Source organism: Paralichthys olivaceus, chromosome 15 (genome assembly GCF_024713975.1).
Source record: "Paralichthys olivaceus isolate ysfri-2021 chromosome 15, ASM2471397v2, whole genome shotgun sequence".
In the NCBI taxonomy this organism is placed as follows: domain Eukaryota; kingdom Metazoa; phylum Chordata; class Actinopteri; order Pleuronectiformes; family Paralichthyidae; genus Paralichthys; species Paralichthys olivaceus.
Genome location: NC_091107.1, coordinates 11,000,595 through 11,013,193, shown reverse-complemented (window position 1 = coordinate 11,013,193; position 12,599 = coordinate 11,000,595).

The window sequence follows — 12,599 nt, the reverse complement described above, 5'->3', positions numbered from 1 at the left end:
AAAGGATTTGCATCGGGCTGCGTAGTTTGTACTGTACAATATATTGACGACTTCACCGACTTCAACGTGGACAGTTTTCAACCTTCACAAGCACAATGGAAACTATCAGCAGGATTATCACAGGAGACCACAGAGAGGAGGCCAGGAGGGAAAATATTTTCTCTGCTCCCTTGGCCAAAATAACATTTACATTGTCTGCACACTTCTGAAGAGATCAGTATTGATGACGCAAGAACTTTATCAAAACATGTTGGGCAATTCTGTAAAACATTAGATCACATTCAAAGACAAATGTTTTCAGCGCCCTCACTTCCTTAAATGTCTGTGATATTGTTGAAGGTTTGTGGTCGTGGTGAATGAACTGAGTGAAAAGACACAATTCTTCCTCCGCTGACATTGGGTGTAAATTGTAAAATGCAGAGTCATCCAATATAAACTGAATCCCTGTTTTTTATTCCAATGTTTATGTTCTAACCATACTGCATTGAATACTGCATGAATGGTTTGTGTTGTATTATCATTTCTGTTTGCTTTTCACGAATAAAACTCCCTCAAAGTTCTTGTATCGTACAGGAGAGACAAATGACCTGAGTTTTTTCTCTCTACAATAAACTGCCGGTGATTTAAACCAGTGAAAACACTAAATTAAACAAGTTTGCATAAAAAAATCGTGCCAGAGTTGCTGCTAACATTTCCTCAGCTGGTTACCGGGATAACTTATGATCCATACTCAGTAGGTTTCTACCAAATTAACTGCAGAGTTCACCCTCAATATAAAGAAATGAGACCTTTAAAATTGTAAATTTGTAAGAGCTAATAGTTTTTTTATTTTGTCCATGGTCTGAATTTTAAAAATGTTGGCGCCAAAAATTCCTTTTGCAAAGGTAATGATGCCATTCCTGACACTACACCACACTTTTCATTTGCTTTGTTTTTTCCTGTTTGAATAAAAATTCATCTTGAATTAAAAAATCATGTGACTGAGCCTATTATCATGCAGCCTTGATCAAACTGTGGGAGCACATTTCAGGAATAATCAAAGATCCAGTGAAGTATTATGGTAATTCAAAATACCATGGCTGGACTTTTTTTTAGTTTACAAGTTGTGCTCTGCCTCTGTTAGACCTCAATGATGTGTCACACATGTCCCATCATCCTCCCTGTCTCACATATTCACAACAACTAACACACAAGCCTGCATGCAAAAACATGAGCTGTTTTGATCCAGATCTAACATCGCAGAAAAGATGTGCTGGGACACTACTGTACTGTAGGTACAGTGCTAGTTATAGATGCTTGCAACATAGTTTATGTGAGAACAGAAAAACAAACTCGATCCATTTCTCTCTTTTTATTTTTTAGCTGGTTGTGTGTTCTGAATGCAGAATCTTTAAACGCAGATTATTGCTCTTCCCTGGACCATGTCCACCAGCTCGGCCAGTGTGTGATTCTTCGAAATGTCAGACGAGCTTGCTGACATTTAAATTCATATCTTTGAAGAACACATGTTGATTCACAGGACGATGACGTCTGGACATGAGAGATGACAACAACAACTTGTGCCGCAACATGTGGAACGATTTTGTTTTTTATCAGAATGAAACAGCGTCTTGTTCCTAGAGTTAAAATAGAGAGTCTTTATTTTAGGACCGTCAGAGGTGGGCGGTTTGTCCCGGCTTGGCTTGGCACGGCCCAGGAGGCCTTCTGCGACTGGCCTTGTTTGTTTGGACAGCAGGCAGTAATGTGGCGAGCTGCAGCCCAGGAGACTGACCAGGAATGTGGGTGAAGGTCTCATCTGGCCTCATCAAAAGACGACCATGAGCCTCACTGCTGTCTCTGTCAAAAAACCCCAAAACCATCCACACTGACATTACGGCTGGACTCACCAGACCTCACAGCTCCGCTCTGTTTGAGGTTCATTCTATAGACGACCTAAAGGAGATCAGATCTAAAGCAAAAACAAATGATTAGTGCAGAAAACCTTTTTTTCCTCAGTATTAACACACATGGTCCTAGTGTTTTAATAGTATAGACCTATGACTCATAATGTCTTAATAGTTTGTTAATTCTACCTTTATACACACCAGTTTTCCTGTCGTCATGCTTTAATCTTATTCAGGATATGATTTAATGATAAAATATCTATTTAAATTCCATTTTTACAATTCTGTATCACACAACTTAAAATACAATAGGGAGACAACTGATATACATTAAAACATGGCCTCAAGCTTCTCCTCTGATAATTTCTTGTCACTTAAGTGTTGCAGGAAGGTTTGGTCCAGATTTAGAAAGACTGCCTTTAACCTCAACATAAACACAATACAGAGATGTGGTTGAGCTGCAGAATGAGATAGAAATAAATGTAAAATAGACCCAAACTGTTTTTTAACAGCTGTCAATCCTGTTGCAAACATCTGGTTTTATCTGATACCTATCGACCCTGTCTAACCCTACCCCTCCAAAAATGATAATTAAAGTGTCAAAACTGAAAAGAATGACAGAAACTCTGCATAAAGCTGCGGCAGCTTAGTTAATATGCTAACAGTGGGGTTGAGCCAAATTTAAAAACAGAGCAAAACATGTTTATCCCTTTAAGATATTTAAAGACCTGGAGGTGGGTTTGATCCGTCTTGTCTCAAACTTCAAAAACATCACATTTAAAAGGCAATAAATAACACGTTTCACAAACATGCCTCAAATGTGGCGGGTTTGTCTGGAGGCCGCTGTGGTTGTGATGAGGTGTTGTGTGTTTCTTCATCGGCTCTGACCCGCTCTTTTCTGTCTCTTTTCCTCAAACTCTGCCGAGTCACATTATCAGACAATTCTTTTTACCGTTCTGAACAATCCACGAAACGAAAAAAAACACCTCCACTACTTCATTGTTTTCTTCACTTTTTTACTGCTTTGTATCTGAACTAAAACAACCAACAACAATTAAGACAATTAAACGATGAGCTTCAGACAGAGACCTGATCATTTGTGCAAACTCTCACTCACATGAATAACATTTGGAAGAAACTGCTGTCAGTTTGTTTTTCTTTGTTTGTCTCTGGCCTGTTTCTTTGTCCCTGGATCATTAACGTCTTCTGGAGGAGACCCCGGTCATCGTCTCCCTGTCTGTCTCTGTGTAGACTGACCCAAAGCTGTGTGGGCAGACGTCGGTCACAGTTTGAGCCTCCCGGTCACCAGGGCTCTCGCCAGACTGTCTCAGTCCCACAGTGCTCGCCGCAGCCTGGAGACAGGCAGGTGCCTGCAGCTCATGGCTCGTTTCAGAGACTCGTGTTTGGATGTTGAACCCAGTCTGACTGATCACAATCACTGATAAAACTGCTGCTTTCCGGAGCACTGATGTGCATCAGTGCTTGGATAAGTGGCAGACCTTGACGTGGTAGAGCACCTCAACTTGCAGTGAACCCAAGCATGTCGGTGCTGGTGTGTGGGCTTATGACCATGTCTGCTAAAAGTTACAGTAATATACTATTATCTGGTTTAGTCAAATAAAGGATATTTGTATTTATTGTTTGCTTTTTATTCTTTTCTAACATTTGATCTGGTTAAAGAAACGGTATGCTATGTTTCTTTACTGCATGGAACTTGAAGGGACGTGATCAAAGGATTCATATCTGGTTTGTTTCTCATATCTGGTTACGTTTCATCTTCTTGAACTCACTGGTTGAGATTAGGACAGATAGTATTTATTAGATATATGCAAAGTAAACATGTCTTAACTGATTGATTCAGGTATGGAAGCTGAAAACAAACTAAATCTTGTAGAATATCAACAATTCAGAAAATATACCAGAATGAATCAGGCTACAAACAAAATCAATTGATTGAATAATTTAAACTGGAAAAACAAATGATTAATTAATTTAATCACATGGGTATGTTTACCCAATGAAATATTAACTCATTTTCTAAATGCCTGGTTTTATGATAGTGAGACGTATATTTGTCCATGTACATCTAGTGTGTGTGTGTGTTGATGTTAATTTTACACACACAGTACTAGACACTGCTGTAGCATCACTGTATAAATGTTTGGAAGTTCAAAGACACCAAAGACTCTGAGATCTGTACCAGAATGAAGAAAAAAGCATAAATCCATAAGTGTGCAAATAACTGAAGAAATGGAACAGAGCTTTTTTCCCACTTGCTTGATTTGTTTAGATACGATTTTTTTTTAATCTAATTTTATTTTAAATCTAAGTACAACACCAGCTTCATCACAAAAGTACAGTCGCCACACTTACTCCTCATGAAAGCTTTAGTTCTATTCTCACAGACCATTGTTAACATTTGTTGGGATTCAGAAGGTTTCCAGGCTGCTGCACTTTGTCTGAGAACAAACCTCAAAAATGGAATGATTTATATAAGATATAAAAAATACTAAATGAGATTCTGCATTGATTTAAAAAAGCTTGAGAGGGCCACCATGGAAATAACTGGCGCATAAATGTTACTTTTAGGTACTGAACAGAGTATATACCGCTTGTCAAATTCACAACATTTTGCAGCTTCGAAATTTTAAATCAGGACTACTCCCAATCCCAAACTCATGGTCGACCCCCGACCTGTGGGTGAGAGCTGAGGGTCACTTTCTCTGGCCTCCAGCTGGACCTCATCTTGTTGCGGAGGTTGGTAGAAGAAAGCAAAACAAAGGCAAACAAACAGGGATAAACGCTGATTTGTCATCACCGCCACAAACACAGCGATCACTGAGAAACCACAGAGCTTCTCTACACAAACATCTGTTTGATCTTATCTTCATTTGCTCATGCTTGCGCTAATATTGACAAAATTTAAGGTCACATCCTTTTCTCTCAGACATCTTTCCACTCTGAGGTCATTGTTTCTCAACACCACCTTCCAAAGAAGATGTGTTTGAAAATGCTGAAAATATGAGATAAAAAAGGAGTTAATATTGGCAATGTTCATCAAATGGACACAAACATGAGTAAAAATAAATGATAACGTTTTTCTGTGGTTGCATGTAATGTAAACGAGCAACTATTTGCTGAGAATCAATATATGAACTTAAAAGGTGGACATACTGTATGTCAGTGTCGTGTTCACAGCTTCTTCTTGTAAGTGTAAGAAAAATCCACTAATGCCGGTTTTAAAGAGCATAAAGAGAGTAGGAATTTATTTGTGTTCTCGCCCAGAGAGAGATGGATTATCATGACAGTGATTAGCTGTAGAAATAGCAGGTTCAGTATTCACCTATACCGGCACAAGTTCATTATTTACCTTTACAGAAGAGGTCATGTTTGTATTTTTCTGACTCTGCAGAATTATGCAAAAACTATTGAATCAATTTTATGAAACTAGGGACAAGGGCCACAGAAAAACCCAGTAATTAGTATGGATCCGGACAAAGGGGACGATCCAGGAATTGTCCTACTATTTCTTTGAGATAGAAAAGAGCACTTTTTACTTTTTCTGACATTTTCCCCCAAAACATTTTATGGATCTTGATGAAATAATCAAACTTATTTTGGCGACTGTTTGCCCTTGACAGAGGTACAGACTCTATTACTGTTAACACATTGTGTTGGTTGTTAGATCTGAAATATCATTTGCTGATAAGTGAGCTTTAGGGATGTTAGAAAGTTGATTTAAAAAAAGAATCCTCACCAAGTTAGCAAGTAAGTACATTTTAGGTTTTCTGAGCATGGCCATTATTATTACAGCAGGACTTTAAGTTTCCAGTTGTTTCACCTACATCTACAAAAGAGCTACAAGTTTGTTTTAATTAACCTCCTACTGGGACGGAGCTGCTGCTGCCCACCTCTCCTCAAGATGGAGGGAGTCTGAGCCTGTATCAACAGAGAAACAACACAAACACTCATGTAATCACTATGTTAGAAAAAGAGAGACCATCATTCATCATGTAAATCACAGAGCAAAAAACTAAATAAGAGAAGAGGCCGATCTTCTTCTTCGTGCATCAGTCACTGTCAGTTTCTCCACCCCATTGGTTCCCGGCAGGAGGCGGGACTCCCAGGGAAATCTTTATTTGCTGGACCCTGAAACACACGTGACTCCGCTGCAGCATGTTTGACTTACCGAGGGCATGTAAACAAAATGTTGATGTGAAGTCTTTGAATTTAACAATGGGAACTGTTAAACCTGTTTGTTTGTCAAACAAGCAAGTCTCAGAGCGTTTCCCGACAGTCAGGGTGTGGTTCACCAGTCTGCAGCTTGTTTTAGAGACAGGATATGTGACCATGTTCCTCATCTGTCTGCTGAATGGATTTGGCTTTTTGTTTTCAGTAGGTGTCATAAAAATGTTCAGATGTGACAGGACGGTTATGGAAAGAGACACAACTTGGTCAAACCAAAAATGACACGACTGGAAACCAGACAGGGAGCACAATTATACCTGGTGTTAAAGATTCCATATTGTACACTTTTTTAATAAATGTTTAAATAGATATTTACACGTCTTTCGTGGTTAAAAAACCCCCTAAGATGCTGCATTCAAGCTCGTCTATAAACCCTCTGTTTCAGCCCTGGATGAATCACTTGTTAATGAAAGCTTAAGAACAGATGGAATTGACTGTGGTCAGAATGTGATTGGATCAGCCTGGTGACTTCCAGATGTTTCTTGGACTCATTGTGTGGCACATCAGCCAGGTGATCACTGTTATGGTATATATTGTCTATTTTGAGGTTTAAGTTACATCATCCTATTTTTGTGTATGTATATATATATTTTTGTGTATGTATATATATACACAAAAATAGGATGATGTAACTTAAACCTCAAAATAGACAATATATACCATAACAGTGATTTTTTATAATCTGTTTTTGCAAGGACCGTTCTGATTTGTTGATGGCAATAACCTTGATTATCTTGTTTCATGTCTGTATGACTCATTCATCTTGGGAATAGAGATTATTATAAGACATCAAAAAGGTAATTCCTTCAACCTGCAAGATTTCCCTCACAATCACATTCTTACTGTACAAAGGAGGAAAACTCAGGTTCACTAGGTTCAAGTCTGTACTTTTCATCGTCACAATAAATATCTGACCAACATTATGGCATCGACATCTGTAGCTATACAACATGGTCGACCAATAACATCATCTACAGTACCACTTCCCCAATGTGGCTAAAAATAGTTATGCTGCGTGAGATTTCCCACAATTCCAGATCTTAAAATTTAGCCTCATCTGTTTTCACAATCATAACAGATTGTTGTTAAATGTGGGTGAGAGAATAAAAACTGGATTTTGATTATTGTGGGAGACGGAGGAATGAGCTGCTCTTGGCTGTGAGATTTCTTAATGCCACTGTTTTTTATAGTGCTTGTGACAAAGAACTGAAGCTCAGCAGAGGATCAGACATGTCTGTTGATGAAGTGTGTGTGTGTGGTGTGTGTGTGTGTGTGTGTGTGTGTGTGTGTGTGTGTGTGTGTGTGTGTGTGTGTGTGTGTGTGTGTGTGTGTGTGTTTGTGTGTGTTTGTGTGTGTTAGAGAAAGAACGAGTGGTTTTAAGGCGGCTGAGAAAACAAACACACACACATTCACTCAGGAAAGAGGAGAAGATATAAACAGGAGGAGGAGGTCTGCTCTTCCGGACTGATAATTATATATTTCACTGATGAAGGATGAGTAGCGGGTGATGACAGCCTTATTCTTCTTCTTTGTTTTTTCTTTACATTCTTTCTTATTTCTTCATTCTGCCTCACAGAGACTTGGAGCCTTTGCATCGTGTTTCACTCCGTAATATATTATAATAACCGTACCAGCTTTCAGTGTTACTAATAAACAACATTATCTACAGTCGTTACTTAATAAGCCTCTTGTTTGTTATGCTTTGGTTGAACTTCCTGTCTGTACTGTGTGTTTAATTACATGAAAATATAATCACATGCTGCATCTTGTCACTTCATATATGGCCACGACTGCATCCGGGCTATTTTGGTTTCATGTGTTGATAGTGGGAGGAAGTGGAGACACGTCGTCCATCGTTATTTACAGTCTATGTGCAAATGATGATCATAACATTCGACCAATATTGTTTCCTACTAAAATATCTCCCAGCTGCTTTGCTCAATTGACACACAGGCGTCATGACATGTCCTTCCTGGGCTGTTTGAAAATATGTTGATGTCCCTTTCCTTCTGCTCTCCATGCTAACACCAGGGGTAACACATCATGTTTGATGCCTTTTAAAACTAAAACATGTTAGTTTACATTTTCACATTTTTGAGTGCATCATCACTGAACTACACACTGCGGTAATTGTTAAAGTGAACTACAAACTGCGAACTAAAAGATGGGGAACGTGAAAGTTTCCCAAAAGTGAAGACAGTGTCTCACCACCTGCCTCCTCCATGTTGGTAGATGGGATGTCCTATCTAAAAAAACATGCTAAACTAATTTTCCTCAAAGATGGTTTTTGATGACAGTTGAGCGTGCATCTGTAGGACCTCACTTCTTCAGGTGACCTCCCAATCACTACTGTGCAGAGGCTGACCTCCAATGCACATATGTACAAAAAAATGCGTTCGTATCTGGAATATTTTGGCATCATTTCTGCAAAATGGGAGGAAGTGAAGACGCATCATATATCTTAATTTATAGTTTATGGTGTGAATGTACTCTTGCATTCAAACTGGAATGTGTGAGTATCAAAGTATGTGAATTGAGACCCAGGATTAGTCTTGCAAAGCTGTAATAAGGAACACATACAGACAGTGGTTACAGACACAAAGGATTTGTTGTACTTGGTTGGTTTATATAAAGAAACACTCTCAGCTCTTTGTTGTGTTCATGTTGTAAAGTTCGGCCGTTAAACAGTCTCATGGAATTGCAGCGTTATAAAACCCTCCAGAGGTCTTTGAACATGTTTTCGATTCGCTGTCAGAGAGGCACCAACACGAAATATAACCCACAAACACGACCGCGCCCGCAAGTCACAGAGTCCACACACAGACCAACACCTCCCAGAGTGAGCTGCTTCAAAAAACATCAGGAAACATCATGAGCACAGAGAAGAAAACATTCTGAGCATGAACACACAGAAGAAAACATGTTTTGTTTTTAGATGTGGGAAAGAGCTGTGCTGAGTGGTGCACAGAGACTGTATTTAAATGTGTTTTAGTAATTATACTAAATTGAAGAAATCATTTGCCAAAAACTGACAAGCAATTTTATTACTAAATAAAACAAATCTTACTGTAAAATTGATCCAAAATGTTTTTTGTGTGTTACAGGGACTTAACAGTGTGAAACAGATATTATCTGAGTCATCTGTTTGGTGCCTTGCAATCACTTTTATGGTCTGCAGGAGTCTGTTTTGGATGCGAAGGCTTTTTAGGTTGGACTATGAGAAATGTTCCCACGCAACAGCACCTGAACGCAGCACAGCGCAAGATCTGTTGCCACAATCTGCTTTTAAATCATTGAACTCATTCTCTGATACTCTCTGAGATTTTGTCTGAACACCCTCGGGGAGCTTGATTGGTGCAGGTTATTATAGAAAATTACAGAATAATTTCCACGAGTTATCAAGATAAAATTATCTTTTGAACATAGTGTTGACAGGAAAAACAAAATCAAACAAACTTTATAATGATAATTTATGAAAAGCTTTTTAGAAATTAGAACTTTTCTACAGAAATTTAAAAAATGATACATAAAGTAAAACATCATGTTCAGTCACAGGACCAGCTTTCTTGCTCATATCTTGCTTATACCAAGATACTTTAATCTCAGCATTTAATCCATTGATTAACGTCTTTCTGGTGATCGATTTGCAATGTCAATCCAACCTGTATTGTTTAACAAGAGCAACATTCTCAATGTGTGCATGAGTGTGTGTGTATATTCACATACACAGTACAGTAGGAAGCATTTAAAACTTCAGAGGCCTAAATTGCCACCTGGACCTCCCGAACCATTAGCCGCCCTCTGAGGAGAAAGTGCAGGGTTGAGACAGAGGGAGTTTGACTGTAATACACTTTCTACATGTTCATTGACGCACATTTGACTTAATGACATCCAATCAGTCCCATCCTCGGGGCTCCATACACAAACGATTACAGGCCTGCCAGGCTGCAGCGCACGGTAAACGTTCACATCAGCTGAGTAATGACTCGTTAAAACTCCAGACAACTTTTTTTTTTTTTTTAAGTGCATTGAGTGGTCAAACAGAGTGGAAAGCACATTATAAATACATTCATAATACCGTATATTTACCATTTACAACCAAATTCACATTATAAAGACAACACATCTGTGATTTTGATTTAGTTTTGGCCAATGAGTTTCTTTTGTGTTGTGCAGTTTTACTTTCAGCATTCTGCATAAGGACTGTGAGGCTTCAGCTGTCGCCTTGTTGAATGTGCATCTTTAGAATTGTTGCAGGTGTTTTCATCGATCACAAGGTCAACACAGAGACGTTTTCACTAAATATCTTAATTGCAGGAGATTTTTTAACGAGTGGTTTTAACTTCCTGTATTTTTGGGAAGAACCAAACCTCTTGTTTCCTCTTTGAGGCGACAGGAAGAGACAGAGAATCACAGGGAGTCAAACCTGCTTGTAAACATAAACATCTGTGGTTTCTTTTTAAAACCCATAATAAGTTGCTCTAGATTGGGTACAGTGAGAGTAGATTTAGGCCCCTTCACAAACACCAATTTTTAAGGTATCAAACCTCTCAACATGCCATTGTCGGTGCCTTGCTCTGGCCTTTGTGGATGATCCGGCAGACGAGACAAACATCCTGCTCCTCTTTGAAAGAATCCTCCTCCTGGCTTGTTATTGGTGCGTGTGGTTTCCTCGACGGAAGTGGCTGTCGTTGTTGTTGAAAGTGGGTGTGAGTGCTGCGTTTTTAAAAAAGTGATTTATAAGACCTCTGGGCTCCTCTTTTGTCTTAACAGCTGCAGCTTCCTCACGACTGTGTCTCTCAGACACCACACTCTTAAATGCCAACATCCTTTGTGCTTTTGTCCTTGAATGTCAAGGACTCTAACCTTCTGACTCAGGATCAGTTGCTTTGATATACACCGAACACATGTTAATGCCTGCTGCCTCTCATCTTTACATAATTAAATAGTATTTAATGTATTTTGTGCAAAAAACTCAAATTTGAAAAGAGTTCACCATACTATTTTGGATGACATTAATTTGATGCACCAGCATCAGGATTAAATATCAGGAAATTCTCTCTACAGAGTTAGAAAAATGTAATAATATTATGCTATAGAAAACATATAATAATCTGCCAGCAGGCTAGACTTCCATTGGAATGTACCACCAACTCACTGCAACATATTACATTTGTTCCTTTATTATCTTTCCATTGTAAGTATAAAACAGAATTAAACTGAAGTTAGTCACTCATTGCATTTGGTGTAAAAACATTTAATGCCTAAGACATTACATGTTTAATTGCTTAATATTTAAAAAAATATAAATGTATATATTATGTAAATTATATAGATATTCTTTTAATAAAAACTGACTCCATGTGATAATCGGACAGTCAAAGTATTTATAAAAAGCACAAGAACATAAAAGCAGTAGAACCTGACAGATTCATCATTCAACAGTTTAATCAAAATTGCAAATAATCATTAGCTTTCATCAATATGTTGTAAACACACTATCCCCTCTGACCTCATCCTGTGACATGTGGTGCAAAAACAAACAGCAGCACAAAACAAATTACTTGTGAAATATAATCCAGGCATAGTTATAATAAAGAAGTGAAACAAAGTGTGGTCAGTTATGTGTGTGTAGAGGCTGAGAGGATCATTATATTAAAACTTCATGCTTGTAAAATGTTTCAAGGTTCAGTGATTTTCGATCCTGAAAGACTGAAAGGAAATTTCCTCTGTAACGGTGTCATTTAATATGATGAACCGCATCTTAAGAACAACAGAATCAGACGGATTGAAGAGATTTTGTTTGCTGTGCACTGGTTTGATTCTGACTTTAATGTTATTGTACTCTTGATTTCAGGGTCTATGAATGAAAATATCAGCCATTGATGAAAAGTGAAAAGTAACCATCAACAAATCCTCCGGCCTGTTTTCACTAAAATCGGGAGAAGCAGGTTAACTCAGTTAGTGGGGTTTTAATTGCTTCCCTGTGGGGAGCTCAGTGTGTCTGAAATGAGTTATCACCACAGCCAGGCAACATAAATCTACTTTGACACAGCCACTCTGCCAGCCAGGAAACAAGTCAGTCTGTGAGTCCAGTAAGTCAGCCAGGCTGACAGCGAACCAGACAGGTTGGCCGGCCGGGCAGCCAGACGAGCAGGACGACGCCGGCCGCTCACTTAGTGCTGCTGTCAGTCAGATAAAAAACAGCCAGCCTGTTTGTGAGGGAGTCATAGGGGCAACATTCAGCACCCTTCATGCCCGGCACCATTACAGTTGCACCTCTCTTTACATTATCTGCAAATTTACACTATATATTGATTATCTGAGCGTCTTTGTCACTTTTCTCTGGGATGAGTTCTGGTGTGAACCCTGCAGTGTCAGTGTACAGTGTAGAATGAGGAAACCTGTGCTTTCTCCTGCTTATCTGTCAACTTCTTGTCAAGTTTGTTTGAAAACTCTCACTTTTCT